We start from the raw sequence: 23228 nt of genomic DNA, 5'->3' as shown, positions 1-23228 counted from the left end.
AGTATTTCAGGTATCAGCATTCAGAGATCCATTGATTCCAGTATCCTCTGTTCTCTGTCCTGCTTGTACTGCTTGTGCTTCAGTGACGTGTACTGATTTCCTTTTGCAAGTGAAAATTGAGGTGGATCCCTCATATGCTGTTTGGCGCAGAAGAGACCAAGATAAACACGTACCTAGAGAACTCCCTTGTTCAAAGTTGGTCTGCTTATCCTTTTCCTGGCAAACTGAGAGCTTATTACTGAACAGAAAACTCGTTAGTCATCAAAACCAGTGAAAGTGGTGCGAATCTTGAGTACCAGTGAGTGAAACTCAGAAGTAGCTCCCACTGCTCAACAAAAACCCACACTCCAACTCTATAAATAAGATTAAATGCTCCCTCCCTCCCTAAGCCACAGTTCTGTGTGACAGTTCACTTGAATGTCACCAAAAACCTGTACTTTCCATTCACTCTAACCTATTACATAGTTTCATGCCATTCACACCCTCGCCCAGTAACCCTCCTGTGCCAAGAAACCAGAGTATGACAGAGGAGCAAGCATCCCTAAGTAAATAAAGTTCAGCTTCAACCCCTTACCAACTAAGCTTGGAGTTACGGCTGTTGCAGTGCTTTTATGAGACACTTCAGCCCTTCCTAAAGCACAGCTGGAGGCTTTTCAGATGGACACAATGCATGTGAGCCGTAAGGTTTCGTCTTTATAGCTGCAAGCCGAAGATTTTCTTATCTAATACAAACTAACAATTTAAAGTTGTCTTGATGATACTTTTATGGCTAGAAACCCCATGATTTACAGCTCTGTCATCTGCTGAGAGAGTTCTCAAGTTTCTTCTTGAGATAAAGCTAAGTGTCATTTGCCAACTTGTACTTAAGCTGACACCCCCCATGCCGCAGCATGCACAAAACCTTGAGTCTTGACCAATTTTTGTCAGCTGCTGCTGGAGTGACACTAAAAACGATAGTGTGTCATGGTACAGGCTTTGCCTTGTTCCTCTCGGAATTACAGAACAGATCCTCCTGTCTGCATGAGGCGGATGTGTGCTCTGCTCTCTTTCTATGATGGGGGGGGCAGGAGACAAGCAACTTGTGACAGCTGCCACATCTGTTAACTGTGCCAGAGCAGAGGAGAAGCTGATCTCTTGTCTGCTGCACCACCTGAAGAATGATTTGAACAAGTTTTAAGCTTACCTGGAACTTTAAATCTGCGGTTCCTACCAGTTTGGTCTTGGTTCTTGTAGTGTGCGATCAGAAGCATCCCCTCACCTCATGCCTGTTGCTTTTTGCTGAGAGGAAGTGTGGGATTAGGTCTGTTCCCCCATGAGATTTTTTTCCCCAAAGCTTGAAGATGTTTCTTGTGCTTCAGTTACCACCAGAAATTAAGAGACCTGATTTTTCTCTCACTATGTCTCATTGCATAGATGAATCACCCTTGAACGTTCAGACTAGACTCTAGAATGCCTTCCCTAGAGGCTGTTTCATGGGATCTACCTTTGTTCAGTTCAAAGCAATAGCATTAGACTTGGGTTTTTGTAACTAATTCCCCTAGTCTCGTCTCAGGGAATACTCCAGGAATAACTTACCACAGCTGCTTGTAAACTTACAAGAGCAAGGAGCACTGTGCAGTAGCTTAAGTTTGAAGCTGCTCTCAAACCTAGTTTAGTGAATTCCAGACCAAAGAAAACCAAGCCACCTCCTGTGCTGGACATACACATGAGAGGTCAGCAGCTGATTGGTGGCCAAGCAGGGGCTTGTGATGGTTTTCTCTTGGACTCTGCAGACTTCCTTAGTGACCTGGTGACACCAGGAACCACACACTGCTCCAGAGACACCTCAAAGATGAAAGCAGACGAATTTTCACATTAATAAAGATTATACTGCCTGTAATCACCTGTCCATACTGCAAGCCAACCCATCCATGGCTCCAGACCTACAACACATCCTAGCCTTACCTTTATTCAGCATAGATTTTTGATTCAGAGCTTTAGCTCTACCTCAGTAACTAGGCGGGACAGCAAGAGCCCCAAGCAGCTGAGCAGTGAGTGAGCTGCAGCCAGCCACATGCTGCTCTTGTTTCTGCTGAGACTATTCAGTGTGTGAAAACGCACCAGGAGCTGGAAAAAAGCCCTGTGGAGCAGCTCCAGGACCACTGCAGTAGTTCTGAGCTGTGCGGATAGAAGTGTGGGGATAAAGGGTTGATTTGTGATCCAGGATCTTCCTCGGTCTCTATCATCCCTACAACCTCTGCGGAAAGAAGGAGGAGAATGAATGCTAAACCTGCCCCGATAGGGGTGCAGAGAGCTGCTGGCCTTCTTGAAAGGGAAATTTAGCAGCTTGGGCATCTGGACAACAAGGAGCATTCAGCTTCATGTGACAAGAACTTTCACTGAGTGATGCTGGAAGATAGGCACTTCCAAGTCTTCTGCAGAGAACAGGAGCAAACCTGAACTCTGCATGTGCTTACAAGGTGGAGGTGTGAGAAGAGCAGAGGGATGGGGGCAACACAAACCACAACTTGGACACCTCTGAAAGAGAATGAATGACTCTATCGTTGATGTGAATGAAGATCAATCGTAGAGTCTGCAGCTCTCCTGTGAGCACTGCCTGTAGGTGGGCCATATACTCACCTCAACACTCAAGGTAATGCAGAGATTGAATTGATATGAAGAAGTGAAGATCTCTTGTCCAGAAGACGCAGCAAGATCTTAGCAGATGACAATGGGGAAGGGAGAGCAGTGGTCAGCACTATGCAAGTAGCTGCTGTAGTGGCTGGTGCCCTGTGAGGCACCAGATGTGCAGGCAGGACCCATGCCCAAGATCCAATGAGCAGGAGCATCTGGATGTAAGCCCTGCCAGCTTCACCTTAGGCATGGTTCTGACACCCCCACTACCTCCTTGGAGCAGGTCTGGAATGGTCGCCTTGTTTAGGGATGAGTTTTGCTCAGGATCATCCTTTAACTCAGCACCTGTGTTCCTGCCAGGCCTGTCTCAGTGCGATGCTGCCAGGTCCAGCAGAAAAGCTCCTTCTGTTCCCCCTTCCCTGCCAGGATGCAGAGAAAGTTGAGATGAAAAAGAAAATACTGAATTTGGGGGTGTGAAAATCCTCTCTGCTTCAAAACCCGTAAGAGCCGCATTTTGGTCCTCTCACTTGCACACAGCAGTGCTCTGCCTGAACGTCTTTCATGCAAAATGTGGCCCCTGGTAGTGTCTGTTTAGAGCGGGGTCTGCTGCCCTCATCTCTATCTGCTTTGGGCCAAAGACAGGACTTGGAGCCATCGTGGCCGTCACGGTGAGAGCCATGCGCTGGTGTGGAGCCTCCGCGGCTGCAGTGAGCTCGAGTGTCACAACCCCCTGCCAGCCATAGACAGTAAAGCCAGGCAGCAAAATGCTGTTTAGAGATATTACCTTAACACATGTTACCCCCATCTAATCCCTGTCCCTTCCTGAGAGGGATTGGTGGTGCCGGAGAACAACAGCATCTGTTGCTGGAGGGAGAGCTTCCTGCTGGGCAGACAGGGATGGAGATGCCATGTCCTGGGGGGACCCTCTCTCCTCCTGCAACCCAAATGCCATCAATAGCCAACGTGAGATGGAGGAGCAACCGAGCAGGGTGCCTCAGGGCTGTCACAGCTGCTCCAGAGATGGAAGGAGCTGTTGGGGTTTGAAGGAAAATACCACTTCTGATGAGTTATTTCTTTGGTTAGGACCAGTCTTAAAGCCAGGTTCGGCTGCCAGTCTGCAGCGGGGATACCTGCAGCGGCCAACAGCCCTGTCCCTGCGCCCGCAGCGCCCATTCCCCTGTGAAGCCGCAGGCTCTACCGCGCACGGCTGCCGGCCGGGTTGGGGCGCAGAGGCCTCCAAAGTCTGCCAGGCACTGCCGCCCGCCGCCCGTGCCCCCCATCCCCTGCACACGGCCGGGGACACCGCGGGCTGCAGCCCCGGGGGGGGCTGAGGCGGCGCGCTCAGACCGGCGCTGACCCCGCGGGGCGGACGGGCCCGCTCGGCGCTGCCAGGGCTCCCGCAGCGGAGGGGGGGAACCGGGGCTCGGGGCCGCCTCCCCCCCCCCCCCCCCCCCGCGCCGCTTCCTTCTACAGCGCCGCGGCACCGCAGCAACCTGTGCCCGTGCGGCCGGCAGCCGGAAGGCCAGGCTGAGCCCGCGGGCCGCCCGCCGCGCAGGTAGGCTGCGCGGAGCCGGGCGGGCGTGAGCGGGGCGGCGGCTGCCGCCGGGCGCCCCCCACCTCCCCCCTGCGTCCGCGCTGAGGGGAGCCGGGGGTGGGCGCCTGAGGGGAGCGGGCACCGCCTGAGGGGAGCCGGGGGTGGGCGCCTGAGGGGAGCGGGCATCGCCTGAGGGGAGCCGGGGCGGAGCCCGAGCGGAGCGGGCATCGCCTGAGGGGAGCCACGGGGTGGGCGCCTGCGGGGAGGAGCGGCTGGTGCGGGGGGAGCGGGCACCGCCTGCGGGGAGCAGGGCTCGGTCCGAGGGCAGCCGGTGCGAGCAGCCGGCGGCTGCGGGCCCGAGGTGCGGCTCCGCCGACCCGTCCTGGCGGGGAGGCGCAGCCCCGCGGGGCCGGCCCAGGGTCCCGGCCGCTGCCCGCCCCGCCGGGCCCCTGTCGCGCCGCGGGCAGAGCCGGCGCCGAGCCCTGTTTGGGTGAAGGCCGGAGCCGCCGCCTCAGTTCCCCTCAGCGCCCGGGGCTGCGGCGGGGACCGGAGAGCCTGTGCCCGGGGTGGAGCAACCACCGGCACCCCCACGGCTGCCAGCCTGAGCCCCAGCAGCAGTGACCTGGGCTGGCTTCAGGGGGAAGCGCGGTTTGGTACCGCCATGGAACCGCCCCGGGGCTGGGAGCGGCGGTGTGAGCTGTGCCTGCTGCGCTGAGCTGAGTGCACCGCCTCTGACCGTGCCCCGAAGCTCGGGGAGTGCCAGGATGGAGCCTTGTCTGTCCTCACTCACGTAAAGCTTGCATGTCGGGGTTCAGCCCAGCAGCCAGGACGGGCTGGACTGTCCGGCCAGGAGGTGAGCACTTCTGCTGTGCGGGATCCGGTACTTCCTCGTCCGGGCAGGTGGTGATGGTGACTGTGAAAACTGCCCCGCTCTTAAGCTGTAGCGTTTCAAAAGGGGTAGTGGTGAAATGGGAAATAGCACAGAGCAACCCTGTAACCATGAAGACTGGCTTAGAGTGGCGTTAGCCTTTTACTGCTTAAAAACGAACTGTTATCCCTAATATACATGGCCCAGAAACCTGCGAGGGGTATACTTGCTTACTTGGTGTTTTGTTGGCTGTGTGATTAACACAGCGGAGGCCCTCTATTTCATTCAAACCCCACATCCGCACCCGAACCGAGAACTGTTTTGAAGGGATGTGGGATTTCATCGGAAACTCAGCATCGCCTTTGTCTCAGTGCTTGACTGAAACCCAGCCTGGCAGCAGGCTGGCGCCTGTGCCATGTCGAGGACACCAGTACTGCTGCTGTGGGGAGCGGGGAAGTGTTCAGGGTGCCTGCGGGAGGTCAGAGGGACCCTCCCGGGTGCACACAGGCACCCTGCGTCATTTCACTCCTTAGCGCTGCATGTCAGAGCTGCCTTAGCCAGAAGCAGCTCTCACTGCATGGCTCCTGTGGTGTTCCTACTCGGTGCCGGTCCAGGCAGCAGGGTGTCCTCAAGCTGCTGTTGCAGGCGGTGGTTCCTACCTGCTGCTTCCTCCGGTGAGATGAGGCCAAGAGGCACAACAGTGTTTTCTGACAGTTGTCATCACTCGCTTCCAGAGCGAATGGAGATCTCTCCAGAGCACCGGAGATCAGTGGTGGGGTTCCTCTGTGGCTCAGCAGAAGCACCCCTGGCATGATGGGGTTTGTGGGCAGGCCTGAGGCAGTCTCCATAGCTTAGCATCCATTTTGAACACTCTTACCAACAGGGTTTTATAAAACCTGCCCAATAAGGTCTAGAGCACCCGTTTCTCTCGCCGAGATCGATGCTTCAGACTGCTCAGCAAGGAGCATGTGCGATGGATTTTCAATAACCCGCACGGCACAGCTCGGCTTAGAAGGGAAAATAATAAGGCCTCATCCTGTGCCTCTAAATGTGAGTGTCCCCAGCGAGAGCAGGGGAAGGAGCTGCTGCGCTGCGGGTAGTTAAAAGCTTAATACCACCTCTAGAGTGTGGGAGGGCACGGCCACTCTGAACTGCTATTGCTTTCTGCTCGGTGGTATCAGAGGATAAATAGCGGCTCACAAGAATAAAGATGTTTGACATACTTCCTGTGCTTGCTGGAGAAGAACAAGACCAAGAGTATTTTGAAAGTAAAAGCATACTTCCTGTGAGAAACTTTTGCTGAGGCAAAGGGTGAGACGGTTTTAGAGCTGGAGGCTCAGCTGCGTGATTCAGGGTCGGTGTGAGGCAGAGCAGAGGGCACGGAGCACTGGCCTGTCTGAACCTGCAAATGGGGCATCATGCACAGCATCATGTGCTCCTCCTGCTTCCCTGGGAACAAGAGGAGAGGCCATGTCCTCTGCCTGCAAACAGCCTTGAGAACCTGATTACAGACTGCGGGTTGGTTCGTCTGCAGGTATAAACTGGCCTGCCCTGGTTGACTAAATACACAGTCCAGAGGCCCAGCTGAGAGCAGGGCTCTTGGCTGCCCAAGCAAAGTAGATGGCAGGAGTGTGATCCCATCGTAGGCTTCAGAAGTGTTTCTGTCAGCTGAAGGTCATTCCTGCACTATCTCTTGACCCTGGCTTAGAAAGGCTTGTCTCTGAGGTTAGCTCAGTCCAACACCTATCTCTCTTATCATCTGGTTTATGTTTTCCTTTAGTGCTTACCCAGGCTGTAAGCTTATCTGCTGAATCACTGTCCTCCTGCAGACCTGCACAGTGCCACCGGGAGCTGAGCCTGCCTCACTGGCTCCCAGTGCTTCCCCTGCAGCAGCACAGCTCTTGAGGGAGGAGGTGGCTGGAGCAGCACTCACCGGCTGCGGGAATACAGCTGCTGGAGCCAGGATTTCAGACCTGCCGTGTCCTGCAGTGAGCAGAAAGCTCTTTGTGCAGTGTCTGCAGTTACTGAGCTGCTGGAAATCTTTGTTCTGTGCTGCTCTGTGCAGAGCTTCATGCAGCCTGGATTTTCTTTTGGTGCCTTGGTTCTATTACTGTCTTTGCTGGGTGTATTTTAAAACTCCTCTCCCCAGTGGGTTCTTTGTTGGTTTCTGAATACTGCTCACATGAATTTATCCCTTTAAGATCTTCCCACACCAGAGATGCTCAAACTGAGTCTGTGTGTGACCTTGTGGTATTAGGTGGGATAAATCTAATAGGTAGCTTTGGTTTCTGTTCCCAGCAGGTTTTTCCATGGTGCAAGCTGCTTTTCTATCATCAAAATGCCATTTTTATAAAATGCTGCATTTGATATCTGCAGTGCAGAAATGCTGTAAGATCTACTCCACGGTGTCCAGTGGACAAACTCTATTTCTCAAAGGCTTTCTGGATAGAAAGGGAAAAATACCAAATGTTTCAACTACAGCAGATAACTAGGAATTTTATCTGAATCTCACTAAAATGGTCTTTCTTAGACTCATAGAATAGTTTGGGTTGGAAGGGACCTTAAAGATCATATGGTTTTTGTCTCAGCCAGAATTAGAGAACACCCCCCACATCTGCCTTGTTCCCAATCTTGAGGTCAAACCTCCTGGCTACAACCCTTGCTATGCAAGAAAAGAAATATAGACACTAGTTGTAATCTGTGCTATGAAAATCTAATCTGTGACCTAATTTGTTGTGATACCATGAAGAACCTGTCAGGAGCAATCACTGTAACCCGTGGCACGGATGCGCTACTGCTTTCCAGGAGCACTCACTCGTTTCAGCCTCAGAGGGAGCGGTGTCACGCTTAGTCTGTGAGTTTGGGCTCCTCCACTGCCAAATATGGGGAAAAATGTATCTGTGTATTTTTCTCGCAGATCACTTTTGTTATTCTTTCAAAATTAAAAGTGGGCAGCCTTATTACAGAATCACAGAATCACAGAATCCCAAGGGTTGGAAGGGACCTCAAAAGATCATCTAGTCCAACCCCCCTGCAAGAGCAGGGTAACCTACAGTACATCACACAGGAACTTGTCCAGGCAGGCCTTGAATATCTCCAGTGTAGGAGACTCCACAACCCCCCTGGGCAACCTGTTCCAGTGCTCTGTCACTCTTACAGTAAAGAAGTTCTTCCTGATGTTAACGTGGAACTTCCTATGTTCCAGTTTACACCCATTGCCCCTTGTCCTATCACTGGATATCACTGAAAAAAGCCTAGCTCCATCATCCTGACACCTACCCTTTACATATTTGTAAACATTGATGAGGTCACCCCTCAGTCTCCTCTTCTCCAAGCTAAAGAGACCCAGCTCCCTTAGCCTCTCCTCATAAGGGAGATGTTCCACTCCCTTAATCATCTTTGTGGCTCTGCGCTGGACTCCTTCAAGCAATTCCCTGTCCTTCTTGAACAGAGGGGCCCAGAACTGGACGCAATATTCCAGATGCGGCCTCACCAAGGCTGAGTAGAGGGGGAGGAGAACCTCTCTTGACCTACTAACCACTCCCTTTCTAATGCACCCTAAGATGCCATTTGCCTTCTTGGCCACAAGAGCACATTGCTGGCTCATGGTCATCCTCCTATCCACCAGGACCCCCAGGTCCCTTTCCCCTTCACTACTTTCCAGCAGGTCACCCCCCAACCTGTACTGGTACATGGGGTTGTTCTTCCCCAGATGCAAGACTCTACACTTGCCCTTGTTAAATTTCATCAAGTTTCTCCCCGCCCAACTCTCCAGCCTGTCCAGGTCTCGCTGAATGGCAGCACAGTCCTCTGGTGTGTCAGCCACTCCTCCCAGTTTTGTGTCATCAGCAAACTTGCTGAGGGTGCACTCAGTTCCCTCATCCAGGTCATTGATGAAAATATTAAACAGCACCGGTCCCAGCACCGACCCCTGAGGGACTCCACTAGTCACAGACCTCCAGCTAGATTCTGCGCCATTGACCACAACTCTCTGCCTTCTTCCTTTCAACCAGTTCTCGATCCACCTCACTACTTGATCGTCAAGCCCACACTTCCTTAGCTTATCTATGAGGATGCTGTGGGAGACAGTATCAAATGCCTTACTGAAATCAAGAAAAACTACATCTACCGCTCTACCATCATCCCTCCATCTAGTCACGTCCTCATAGAAGGCTATAAGGTTGGTCATACATGACTTCCCCCTCATAAAACCATGTTGGCTGTTCTTAATGACCCCCTCATCCTTGATATGCCTAGTGATGGAGTCAAGAATAAGTTGTTCCATCATCTTTCCAGGGACGGAGGTAAGGCTGACCGGTCTATAATTACCCGGGTCCTCCTTCTTGCCCTTCTTATAGATTGGTGTGACCTTTGCCATCCGCCAATCCTCAGGCACCTCGCCCATTCCCCACGACTTACCAAAGATGATGGAAAGTGGCCTAGCAATGACCTCCGCCAGCTCCCTCAGCACCCGTGGGTGCATTCCATCCGGACCCATCGATTTACAGATGTCCAGTTTGCATAGCTGATCCCTAACCCAATCCTCATCTACCAAAGCAAACTCCTCCTTTGTCCTGACTCCTTCTGGGGCTATAGAAATCCGGGGCCCTCGGGGAGAGTCTGCAGGAGTAAAGACAGAGGCAAAGAAGGCATTCAGCACCTCTGCCTTCTTTATATCCTCTGTCTCCAGGGCACCCACTTCGTTCAGCAGTGGGCCTATATTGCCTCTTGTGTTAGTTTTATTTGCTATGTATTTGAAGAAGCCCTTTCTATTGTCTTTAACCCGACTAGCAAGATTGAGTTCCAAGGAGGCCTTAGCTGTCCTAATTGCCTCCCTACATCCTCTAACAACTGTCCTATATTCCTCCCAAGCGGCCAGCCCCTCCTTCCATAATCCATAGATTCTCCTTTTCCACTTGAGTTTGCCCAGCAGCTCCTTGTTTAACCACGCCGGTCTCCTAGATCCCTTACTTGATTTCCTACTCATTGGGACGCTCCGATCCTGAGCTTGGAAGAAGCGGTCCTTGAATGCTAACCAACTATCTTGAGCCCCTTTACCGCCTAGTACACTTTCCCATGAGACTTCCCTTAGCAGTTGACTGAAGAGGCCAAAGTTGGCCCTTCGGAAATCCAGAACTGTGGCTTTGCTAGGTATTCTATTCCTCCCACACAGGATCCTAAACTCCACCATCTCATGGTCACTGCAGCCAAGGCTGCCATTGACCGTCACCACTTCGACCAAACCCTCCTTGTTGGCGAGTACTAAATCTAGCAGCGCTGCTCTCCTAGTTGGTACGTCCACCATTTGCATTAAGAAATTATCATCAATGCACTCGAGGAACCTCCTAGACTGTGAATGACTGGCTGTGTGAGTCTTCCAGCAAATATCATGTGGAAGTGAACCTCTTCTGCAGGACAATCCCTGCAGAACAAGCTGGTTTGAAACAGGCTGAGAAAGCTGGGGTTGGTCAGCCTGGAGAAAGCTCAGGGAGACTTTGTAATAGTCTTCCAAAGCTTAAAGGGGCCTACAGGAAATCTGGAGAGGGGCTTTTGACAAGGGCTTGTAGTGATAGGTCAAGGGGGAATGGCTTTAAACTGACAAAGGGAAGATTTAGATATGAGGAAGAAATTCTTTACTATGAGGGTGGAACAGGGTGCCCAGAGAAGCTGTGGCTGCCCCATCCCTGGCAGTGTTCAAGGCCAGGCTGGATGGGGCTTGAAGCAACCTGGTCTAGTAGAAGGTGTCTCTGCCCATGGCAGGGAGTTGGAACTGGATGAGCTTTAAGGTTCCTTCCAACACAAGGCAGTCTGTGATTCTGTGAAACATGTGGGAAGGAAAATGAAATGTAACCAAACCCAGACCATTTTCTGTGTGTGTTGTAATAGCTGTTTGTGTACCTGTTAATTGCTAATGACCTTGTCTGTGGTAGCAACTTGGATACAACCAGCTCACTGGGTGAGTGGTTAGAGGAGTGATGTGTCTGAACACCCAGTGTTAGCTGAGGTTTCATGCGCTGATTCTGAGAGGGCAAAACTGGCTGGATTCTGGTACAGGCCCTTTGAGTCAAGTTTGTTGTCCTTTTAGGAGCAAACGCACAGTCTTCTGTGGAGCGTTACTGAAGCCATAACACTGCCAGTCTTTCTCTACAAGCTAGAGAAGGCAGGAAGGTTTTACAGGTCAGGGATGCACAAATAATAAGCTGGAAAACTGGTAATTGTGTTCCTAGGTCCTTGCACTGCTGCAGGGAGAAATCTGAACTGAGGAACTGCTGCTCTGTCAGAAACAAACAGCAGAGCTGGGCTTCCAGTTTCATTGTTGTAGAAATAACCATTCATTTAAAAACAGAAATATTGCCTTTAAAAGGCTTTAATTGAAAGCACTAAATGAAAATGTGCATGCAGTCTGTTCACAGCTGCCAAGGTCTCTGTGCTTAGTGAGACGCCATCAGTCTGTCTGGACTTTGAGAGCCTCTGGGTTGCTATCTGGGTTGTGGGATCCGGTAAGATGCATGTGCAACTTGAGGCCAGGATCTATGACCTGATGCCTTATCTGTTCGCCCTCACAGGAGCTACCTGCGCTGCTGTAAGGCATTGGCTCTTACACTTTTGATTTTCAGCTTCCTCTTTATTTTCAGTGCTTGTGCACATCTTGTTGCCTCGCGTACACTGGGTGCACGTAGCATGGAATAAGTGCATTTGGGTAGTGCTTTGTAAACTTGGCGTTTTTACATATACCCTGGGCACTCAGTGCTCAGGTTTCAGTGTGTTATTTGTTGATTTTGGTTCACTCCAGGCTTTTCCCTCCACCCACTCACTTCCTCTCACAAATGTTTCCTCATTTCACCATTTTTCACACAAATTTTAGGTTGCTGACCGTTGCGGGCAGGCTCAGCGGGAGATGAGCAAGGATGGGTGATGGAGAGGAGGAGCAGAGGCAGGGAGAGGGTGTTTGCATGTGTGTGGGGCGAGGGGGTCTGGGTCAGGTGTATTTTGGAGCAAAAGCTTGGAAGCAGGGTGGATGTATGGTGGAGGTGCGCAGTTTGAAGAGGGCAGATAGCTGTATGCGTCCTCAGAGTGGAATCAACCATCCCTGGAAGTGTTCAGAAACTGCACTGATGAGGCCCTTAGTGACAAGGTTTAGCAGTGGACTTGGCAGCCCTGTAGCAGAAATTGATGAACTTAAAGGTCTTTTCCAGCCCAGTTGGTTCTATGATTCTATGTCAGCATGCACACAGCTGGGAGACACAGGGCACGTCGGGCTGGTCCGTGTGTGAGGTTTGAGGAAGGTGCATGCTCCATACCAGAATGCAGCCGACTGGGGATCCGCTCCCCTCCTCCGCCCAGCACAGACAGGTTGCTCTGCCTCCAAGACTTGTTCTTGGATCTTAAAAGCATGCCTTAATGTGCCATTTTATTCTATCTGCTTCTTACTTCTAACAAAGGTTTCCCAGCTCCTCTTGGACAACACCGATTTCTCAACTACGCAGGGTGCATCTGGCAGCTTACAACCTGTTAAAGAGAAGGGAAAAAAAAAAACCCACAATGAAAATAGCATCTCTATAGTTTTAAATTAGGCAAGGGCTAAAATTAGAAAGAACAGGTCTGTCTGTGGCTGTGCAAACCAGCAGAGAATTAACATTCATCTGCTGCTGAGCAAGGCAAGCAGAGGTTTGCAGCTTGCACTTTCTTTGCCTTATCCTGCTCTTGTCCTTGCAGCTTCTCCCCCCTGTAGGGCTCAGTCAGTAGTTAGCACAGAGCTGTACAGATGCCACTTGCTGTGTGCCAACACTAGTGCTGCTTTCAGCACTGTGAAATGTTAGCAATAGCCAAAGTGGTTTTATGGCATTCCTTTAATGTCTTTGCTCAGCTGCTATGAGTGGTGCGCCATGCTCAGGTCACTTGTCAGAGCCCTGGATGTGGCCTGAGTCCCATGCTGGGGCCCATGTTTACCCACCATTTCCTCGGCAAGATAGGTGCCCCATGACACTTGTGCTTGTTTCCTCTCCCCAGCTGTGGTTTACTTTGCTCAGCTGGAACTGTGTTGCTGTTAATGGGGCTGCAGCAGAAACCAGTCACTGAAATAATTTATATCACAAGTGTAACTTCATGTGGGCTTGGTTCTTTGCAGGTCCATCTTTAATTTTACATCCTGGCACCGTTTCCATTTGCAGCTAGACCCACGCAAATGGGATCAGATATTAGGAGGATGTTCTTTACTGTCAGGGTGCTGAGACCCTGGCACAGGGTGCCCAGAGAAGCTGTGCCTGCTCCATCCTTGGCAGTCTTCGAGGCCAGGTTGGATGGGGCTTGGAGCAACCTGCTCTAGTGGAAGGTGTCCCTGCCCATGGCAGGGGGTTGGAACTGAATGAGCTTTAAGGTCCCTTCCAGCCAAAACCAGTCTGTGATTCCAAGTTGAAGTGGGCAATAGATTGGTGGGAAACTTGCTGCTGGAGGACAGAATGATACAAAAAAAGGACCTTGAGCTGCTGAGGAAGGGAGCTGCAGGAAGGGTGCTGCAGGAAGGGTGGCTGTTATTTGGTTCTGCTGGTGGAGCTGACATCTGATGGAGCTGCTCATCTTTGGTGTTTGAGGACTGGGAGAACACCAGGAGGCTTCCCATCTCTCCTCCCTGCCCTGGGAACCACTGTGCTGGGCACCACTGGAGTTACACTAACTCCTGGGAGTGAATGTTCTGCCACCCTTAGCATATCCAGAGGAACTGGAGGTCACTTGGAAATCAAAATTAAACAGTGCCTCGGTGCAGCTTTGAAACATTTACTCACAGGGCTGGCGGATGAACTGCTGAGCTCCCTCCCATAACAGTACAGGAGACAGGGCTCTGGTTTGGTTGTCAGCAGCCACCCGTGACTGCAGAGTTTCACCAGCAATGGCAGGGCTGCATTCCTGCCCCTCTCACATTGCTCCCATTGGAGCCCACAGGGTGCTAAAGCAGGGAGGACTGGACTGTGTCAGACACGTTGCTGCTCAGCAGCTCATACTGGAGGATTTGAAGTGTCTGGGCTGCTGCAGGCCAGGGCCGGCACTGAAGGACCATCCCAAAACAGGAACAGCCATGTGGCTGTGCTTTGGAGGAGGGCAGTAGCCCACACTGAACCTGGAGCTGACTTGTTTCCCTGGGCTGTGCCCTCTCTGAGCTGCCCTGTGGAGAGACAACCGGAGCCCATCTCTGTAGGCATCCCCAGGTGGTGCGCTCCTGATGGTGGACAACTGCTGCCGTTGGGGTAGAGTTATGTGATGTATGATTTATGTTCCCCCCAACTCACTCAGTGCCTTGCCAGCGACTCTCCCCATCACACTACCACCTGTCCCTGTATCTCTGCAGTCTGAGATCTCCAGGGATGATTTGAGTTTTCATTATGATGGGTATGGGTTAGTCAGCAAAACTCAAAGGGAGAAAATAGGGACCCCATTCCTAATTCTGTTCTCAGGGCTAGGACGCACTGAGGAGGGCAGATGCTCCAGCCTGTGAATCCTCATCCCTCTAAAAGACTGGCCATAGGACAGACACACTCTCTGTGCATTAGTGGGTCTGTCTGGCAGCCTGTTTATGTTGACGTGTTAAGAAGTATCTACTGTATGTAGCAGCATTCTTGTGTAAGTGGGTATCACAGGTACCTGCTGGAAATGGCCTGCAGCAATCTGTCAAATGTGAATGAAGCAGCCACTCACACCTCTATTTAACGGTTGGGACCAAGTTTATTTCCCAGGATTCTCACTCTGAAAGGAGATTGTTTGTTTTAGGAACAGCTCTGAGCTGTAAAACTTGTACTGGGACTTCTTGTGCCCAGGATCCACAGCCCATCAAACACCCAGGTTATTTGCACTGCTGTCATTGCATTTATGAGTGAAAACTGCTTTCAGTCCACTTGAACCTGTCCTAAGTCTGCTGTTACCCAGTCGTATGCCTGGATGTGACATGAGTCACAACACCTTTAAAACACATTTATGCATTCAAGGTACACCTAGGATTTGTAGCTGCTGCTCATACTAAAAAAATGGTCTTTTCAGCTTATTGATGTTCTGTTTGGTCTGTCATCTTTCCCTTAAAAATAAGCTACTTGATGTGAGAAGCAGTTGGTGGATGTACTTGGAGCTCTTTCCCTGCAGGGGAACGCCACCCAGGTGGAGATGACAATAACCTTCAATGCTTCTATACAGGGCTCCCAGGAGATCATGGAGCTGGTACAGGACCAGCATGTTCTTCCTTCCTCAGACTCCTGTGGCACATCAGTGAGTTTGAGGAAGCAAGTGGGGCCCAGAAGGAAAATAGCATGCTCAAGTGAGCATGTAGAAAAGCACTGATCCTGATAACCTTGTGTGCCTGCTAGAGTGCTTATCCAGAGCCCTTGGAGAGGACTAGCAAGGCCACCCAAAAGACTGTGGTTTATCCGCAGGTTGCCCAAAGCTGCACAGGTTTGGAGCTGTTCCTGGGCAGTTGTTGTTCTCATAGAGCTGAATGCAGTTGTTTGCATATTGCACAGTGCTGGGGCTTTTCCTCTTCCTCTTAACTCTGTTTGGCTCCATTGTACATGTGTCTGGGAGGGAAGTTGCGTTCTCAGTCAGCACCCAAATTGGTGTAACTTCCCCTGGGCAGTGGCTCCCAGAACTGCTGGGGAAGGGGAAGGGCAGAGGCTGCTCTGTGGGGACCTCAGAACTTCCCCTGCATTTGTTCTCCTCCCCTGGTTCCTCACACTGCTGCTGTCATGGGACATGCACCAGCTGGGGTGTCTGCCCAGGGGATGCTCGTGTCCACTCGAGAGGAGCCATGGACTTCCTGTGAAATCCCCCAGTGAAGTAACAGCTCACACCCCATCTGAACTACTGTGCATGTACCCGGCATGGCCCAGCCTCTCGTCAGCCCCACCGCAGGAGGAAAACATAGGCAGCCGCACTGGCCCTGCCTGCACATGGGGCTGTTACCCCTCACTCCCCTCTGCTGGGAGCTGTGTCACTGGCTGCCGTACAGGGGAGAGGAGGAAAGTGACCCGTTTCTGCCTGCAGCTGTGCCAGTGCACCCCAAGCCTTGGCTCAATGCAGGTGAGACCCAGCAACTTGCCAAGTTGGTCCTTCTCTCCAAAGCTGCTCACCCTTTTCTGCAGGATGGAGCCCAAACCCACAGCCAGGCTTCCTTGGGTTTTGTAAGGTTTGACCTACCAGGGACTGGCAGAGTCTGTAAGGCAGTTGTGGATGTGTCCCTAATGTACAGATCATCTTTCTCACAATGTGCTCAATAATTTCTGAGCTGGAAGAGTGGAGAGGGCCTGTGCCTGGGAAGCAGGCAAGCCACCCCCTCTCGGTGTGTACTGGTTTATGTCCTGCACTGTTCTTATGGGCTCCAGTCCTACTGTGAATCCCACTGACATCAGTAAAACACTGACAACTCCCGCAGGTGGAGCTGAGCAGGATCAGAGCTCTTGGGAGATGAAAGCAAGTCCGATGGTGTGAAAGATGTATCTTCTCTTATCCCAAAGCCTCCTTTTGCCCTAGACACCATTACTGCAAGTGCAATAGGTCAATGTAGGTTCCAGCCCTGTAAGAGGATGTACCAGCTAATGCAGGGAACTTCAGAAATTGCCTTTCCTTTCTCTGAGGTCACTTTAATCCCTTGAGTGTCCAGAGATTAAAAGATATTTGATGAACATGCTAAACATTCATTGCACATTTCCGGTATCCAGCTGACCTCAAATCCTGAATGCAATGAATTTGCATTTGCTTCTAAAAGTGTCTCATTTTGTGAATCGAACTGTCATCACATTTGAAAATGAGACATTTGTATCTCTTGGAGTTTAAATTGCGGGATCAATTTCCCATTAATACTAAGGGTGTTTAAAGGACGAATTCTCTGCCTACTGCAGTGAAAATCTACCCCGAGGTATGACATTTCACCTGCCACTGAGTATAAGGGGGTTGAATATAATGGACTGGAATAGCTAGATTTGCACATGCTGGTAACAAAAGCGGGTGAGCAGTGGAGGATCCCATTACAGAAAACCTTTCCTGTTCGTTTTCTCCTACTCCTTTTTCAGCCTTCAAAACTTGCATGCTCTTTGCAGTTTATAGAACTGCACTATTCAATAGCCCATGCCTGAACTGGCACAGTTTTAATCATGTACCATATGAATGGATAAAGACAGCCCTGAAGAGCTTCCACTCAGAAGGGCATGAAGAAATGGGAGCACCAGGGTACATCCCAGGCCTCGTAGCTGAGCAGCAGCCACAAAGCCTGGCTCCAGCTTCACCAGTTCCTGTGCAGGACCACAGAGCTATGAGTCCCATCACATGCTCTTCTGGTCACAGCTCTGCTGACGGGCAGGGCTTTGCCACAGCTTGGCTCTGCTCCTCGCTGTGGCTCCATCCTGTGTTAGAAGAGAGGAGGAGGACAGTTGGCAAGCCTCAACCCCCTCCTCCTCAATGAAATATGGAGGCAACTGGAGCAAGCCAGCAGCAAGCTAAAGCACATGGAATAGCTGCAGATAATGTGAACCCAGGGGCATGGTGAACCTGAGCCTGTGCTGCGGCATGTTTCCCCGAGGAAGTGCCAACATAACCTCGGAAAACATACCATGGAATTGCACCATACTGTCCCTCCCTTGTGCTATCATGGAAACCAGATGCCAGGATGGAAAAGCACCAGGAGCTGAATAAAAAAGCTTCACGTGTCAGAGAGCCCTGCTCAGCCCTACCTTCTGCTGCAGGCCATCTATGCTTCCTGGCATTCCTTGGTCTCTTGCCAATTCCCATCAACAGCTGTGGTTTGTGGTTGTAATGCTCAGCATTTGTCTTCTCTTTCTCCTAGCAGACCTGCATCAAAGCTGGATGTGCAGCATGTAGCAGTTTGGGAGTCCAAGAATTGGCCTCCAAGCACAAAACCAAATCCTTCCTTACTGCTTTATCTTCCTCAAAGTCTGAGATGTTGCAAGAGTGGGTCTGTAACTCTTCTAGGCCCTCCTGATGGACTGTGTGAGGAAAGGTTATAACAAAGTGCTTTGTAATGCATTATTTTGTTTCTTTTAAAGAACAGGCAAGTGCCAGCAGTAAATCTAAAGCTGGATTGCCAGCCCAGAAGCAGCCTACTTACTGCATTCAGTGGATAAAATGCTCTTCACTTCACTGTGCTTATTCCCATTTTCTGTGTCTATGTATTACTGCTGAGAAGGCAGTTTGGGTAGGAGCGGCTCCAAGATGTAAGTGTCTGTTAGGAATCCCATTCCTTGCTTCAGGAGGCCCCAGAAGTTCATTAGATGTTTAATGGCTTCCAGTCACTGCTGCACTGGATGGAGCTGAACTGGTGACCGAGAGGGGAAAGGTTCTCTCACACATTTACAAACCCAGAGGCATCTGTTCCCCAGACACAGATTTGTCTAATTCCCCTATACCACTGATGACCTGCCCTGAAATGATATTCTCATTCCCTTAGGAAATCCTTTGGGTTGATATCAACTAGATAGTTATTTTTGGGTTCTTTCCCAGAGAGAGTGCACTGGATTGCTCTGAACCCTACGCACCAAATAAATACATCATCAGACTGTAGTAAAGGTCCAAAAAAGCCTTATTCAAGGGGAAAGAGATTATTAATAATGAAGGGGAGTTCACTGTATTGTTTTGGAGCCAAGCAAAGCTAATAGAGCTTTTTTATACAGTGGAGATAAAAGTGCAGAATATGAAGACTGAATTGATTGCAACGTTTAATGGCAACATAAAAGGCAACTAATGAATTGCAATGGTTAACTCTGCATTGAAGTGAAACATGCAGCTCACAAGCAATGTATTAAGCATTTTTAAAGATTACAAAAGGCAGAAACAAAAGAAACAAGCCAAACCTCTTACTGACCAGTAAATGCCTATATTATTTTTCTTTCCTAAGAAACTCATCTGACCAGATTTTAGATTCCTTTATCCCAAAGCTCTGGTGCATGCATGCATGTGTGTGCTTCCCCCTTAGCACTTCTCAAGATTAAGTAAAGCCTTTACAAGGAGTTGATCAGTGATTAGTTCTAACCAAATTCTCATGGCAGGGATGGATGGGAGTGCAGAGAGAACAGCCTTCCCCGGATTCCTCTGGAAGAAAGGCTCTGAGCAAAGAGAGTTCCAAACTGCTGCATGTTTGAACTGCCCCATGTTGTTTACTGCTACCCCGTTACAGCTTCCTAATGTGAAAGTGTATTTTGTATTTCTCTGCAATAACAGGAGAACATAAGGTTGAAAAGAGGAAACAGTGTCATTGAGTGGAAGAGCTGTGCTTCAGGGGAAAGGTTTTAAAATGTTCTGCGTTGAACAAATTAAAGATTTATTGCAGAATAAACCTGCAGCCATTCCTTCTCCCTGACAGTCACTCTATTGTAATTTCATCCCTTTGCAGCCTTTCCAAACCCATCCATTTCTTCTGAAACCTTTGTCCGAGCCCGCGTTTGACACGAGGTCTTTTCCTGCACTGAGGTCTCCTGCTCTGCCGTATTTCATGGTAGCCATTCAGCCTTCCAGTGGGGACACATGCCCCCTCTTTGCCATCTGGCCACATTCAAGTCCTCGGAGTGCAGTCCCCTCTGTGCTAAACCCACGCTTGTCACACTCATCTGCAAAGCCTCTCACAAGCTCAGGGCCAGAGCCTGTCATCTGAACGGCACTGAGTTATGCCTCAGGACAGAAGTGACCCCATTAAAACCATTTAGAAGCACACATACTTAGGACTGTCTCACTGCCCTTATGTTTCCCTCGGCTCTCACGTGGTTCCCTTTCACATCCCTGCTCAAGCTGGTGTTTCTTGAGCAAACCACAGAAATGCTGTATTCTCCATGTCTGCCCCTACCATCCTTTTAAAGTAAAATTCAAAGATAAACAACTAATTAATAATGGGAGCATGAAGAAGCAGGTACCATGCCTGTTCTTGGTACAGAAGAACAGTGTAACCAACGAATCCTAGTTTTCTCCTGATTTGGGCTCTGTGTGCCCTGTTTTTCCCGCTGGGGCTTTCTCAGTGGGAAGCCTTCACTCCTCTCTGCCCCGGTTCTTCCCTGCTATGTTTCCAGTCTCTCTTTTCCATCTCAGCAGCTGGGCAAGAGATGACACGTGCAGGTTGACTGGGCAGCAGACACATGCTGTGTGGTGTCCAGCAGCACAAACCAGATTTCCAGGGGAAAGTATGTCCTGGGACAGGGAGAACTGCTACGTGGCACAGGCCAAGGCAAGCTAGAGCCAGCTCTGCATGATCAGCCTTGCTGGGAAGCACGTAGTAAGGCACTGGCCTGCTCTGCCTTTGTACTCAAGTTCGTTGGTTTAGGACTTAGTGACTGCTGGGGACATTGTATTTTGCCACACGGAGACACCTCGCCACAGCAGTAGAAAACCTACATGTACAACTGATCTCAGCATTTGTGCTTCCATAGAACCATAGAATGGTTTGTGTTGGAAGGGACCTTAAAGCTCATCCAATTCCAAACCCCTGCCATGGGCAGGGACACCTTCCACTAGACTAAGTGGCTCCAAGCCCCATCCAACCTGGCCTTGAACACTGCAGGGATGGGGCAGGCACAGCTTCTCTGGGCACCCTGTGCCAGTGCCTCATCCTCTCATTATGCCTTAGACTGCAAGCTGCTTGGAGCAGGAATTGCATCAGTGTTGCTGTAAAGCACCATACAAATCTTTCCAACTTAGTTTTTTATGTATGAAGTTACTGAAGTTTAGCAGTCACTTCAGGCACTTAGAAACCATCAGAATGGGAGGCATCACTGACACCTCATCTTCTCACTGAACAGTAAGTCCAAGGCCAGAAACATGGCTGAAGCTTCTCTGAGTTACAGCCTAGCACCTCACAAAGAGAAGACTATTTTGTTTCTTATCACTTTTTAGTTTGTTCATGGTCTGAGACAGGAATCACATAGAATAGGGACTATATGATCATGTATCTAAAACCTGCAGCGGTTTGTGATGCATTCCTGTAAAGGCACATGTTCAGGGTGGGAAGCTCCTTGTTCTAATCTGACCATTAACATAATATGCACCTAAGCTCTGACTCCAGGAACCCAAATATCTCAAACTGTAATGGATCCAGACTGGTATAAACAGGCAAAGAATGCTTCCCAGCTCATGCGTGGGGTTTAGCAGCTGGACATAAAAAATACTCTCTTTTCATCAGTTGGGTAAGCTCAGAATAAGTTTAATTGCAATGTGTGGTGTCAGCTTTAGTCCCTTGTCTTGCTAACTGGGTATTAAACAGCTGCATCTGGTGCTAGATTCAGTCTGAGGTACTGTATTCATGCTCAGGAAAAAGGAAGAGAAAGCATCTGGTGTGCCGTGTTCCAGTTTCTCAGCAAAGGAAGTGTTCTAAGTGCATGCCTGAATGCTTTGTTTTGTGGCAGCCTTCATCTGCACCCAGCCTGTCCCTCACAGATTAGAGAATGGGCAAAAGTCCTGGCTTTCCATTTCCTCTGCTAGCAAACTCTCCTTTGCAGTTAGGGAGAATTTAGCTTCTGTGAGCAGTAAGGACTCAGTTTCTGTCCCTCTAGCTAACCCAGGCTTCTTAAACTGATCACTCTCAAAGGCTTTACTTTGGAAACCAAATATACCTACTGTGCGGGAGATGGGTGACTGTGAATTTATGCCACTGTAAAAGGAGTGCTGCCTGTCCACTTTGTATAAGGTCACTGGATGGTCTACACGAAAATGCGTGTGCTGGTGGGGAAAGAGTTTTCTCAAAGGTCTTTCCTGGGTGCACTAGAATTGTTTTAGTGTCTGCTGCTCTTTGGAGCATATTGATGGAATTGCATGGAGGCAGCAGTAAAATGGGATACAGCAGATATAACAGTGTTATTTTAAAGAGCTAGGTACAGCTGGTAAGCCAATAACTAAGTCATAGCCTTTTTTTCGCTCGCTGTTCAGTAGCCTTATACTCAACATCACTTAGATCACAAAGATGAATTTGGTTTACAGTAGTCCAAGTGAATGTTGCCAAACCAGCCAAGGTTTTGATCAGCTAAATTGAATTCTACTCTTCAGATGGGAATAAACAGCCAGGTCCTTTCAACCTGAGCCAGTGGCACAAGGACAGAACAATGGCAGCAGTGACACTGCAGCCCTGTGGAGTGCTGAGCACCCTTGGTTTGCGGTTGTGGCACCTGAGATTGAGGAACACATCTATGGGATGGAGCCTGAGATGCTTCCCCTTGCTCATGTCTCACTCAGCCATGCCTAACACTGTTGTTCTGTGAACCTGTGTTTGTGCATTGAGTGTTGAAATGAGCCCCTGAGACTGATACTCTCCAGAGCCCTTCCCTGAGGTGCTTTCATTAACTTACCTATTTCCCCACCAAAAGATGGCAACATCCCCTGTGATCTGAAGAGCAAACTAAGTACCATGGTAGCAAAGGGAACAGCTGACACAAAGTGAAATGATCTCTTGAGAGTGTCCCTTGGCAATACCTAGATACAGCCCCAGAATCACTTAGGAGCCAAATGCTGTTCTGAGAGTTTCTAATAATGAATGAAGCACTTGGGGGAAAAAATGAGGAAAAAAAGCAAGAGACAAAACCTCTCCAATGATGACATCACTGTAGAGGACCAAAGTAAAATACCAGAGTCATGCTCCTGAGGTAGGCAGAATCCTCAATGAAATCAATGAATATTTGTTTCCATCAGGGCAGCACAATTGTGTTTGCTTAAAAAACCCCAACCCAAAACAAGAAGAGGTTCTCTTCCAGAGAGTAATGAACCAGTCTGGCCCTCTTAAATACTGCCTTCCCTGTTCTCTGAAGCATTGATTCTATCCATTAACTGGAATACTATTATGCTCCTGATTGATTTGAAACATTTTGTGACTGAAAGAAAGGCTTGTGAGAAAGGTCCAGTTCAGATTATGGTTTATTTCCTGCTGTGGTCCTGGTGGTTTACTTCACTTAATAACCTGCCTTGACTGAGAGCTAATGGGAAGGCAAGTGAAACGCCTACCAATCTACATCCCCCCACATTCACAGCCTCCTCCAGCCTAGTGAAGACCTTACTCAAAGACACTGCTACTGGAGTGAATAAATCTGGGTACTTTCAGGAGCTAAGCTGAAGAAAGGTGCCTTTGATATGAGCAGAGGTGATGACCCAGCTCTTGCTGAAGTGATTGTAGCTTCTCCCCTGCACTGTGCAGACCTCTGCTTCAGAATAGGTGCATCTGGGTTTTCCCTCACCTGAGTGCCATCAATTCAGAAG

General features: G+C 49.9%; 1 protein-coding gene across 1 annotated transcript in view; it reads left to right on the top strand.

The window, feature by feature from the left end:
* Positions 1–4065: 4065 nt before the first annotated feature.
* The window catches only part of CYRIB (CYFIP related Rac1 interactor B), a 102199-nt gene continuing 83036 nt past the window's right edge, over positions 4066–23228 (top strand). The window contains exon 1 of the mRNA XM_065668953.1: positions 4066–4168. The gene's annotated coding sequence lies outside the window, so the exon portion shown is untranslated. The remainder of the gene's footprint in view (positions 4169–23228) is intronic.

Source organism: Lathamus discolor, chromosome 2 (assembly GCF_037157495.1).
Source record: "Lathamus discolor isolate bLatDis1 chromosome 2, bLatDis1.hap1, whole genome shotgun sequence".
NCBI classification, from domain to species: domain Eukaryota; kingdom Metazoa; phylum Chordata; class Aves; order Psittaciformes; family Psittacidae; genus Lathamus; species Lathamus discolor.
Note: the sequence above shows the minus strand (reverse complement) of the source record. Positions and strands in the feature narration are given on the sequence as shown.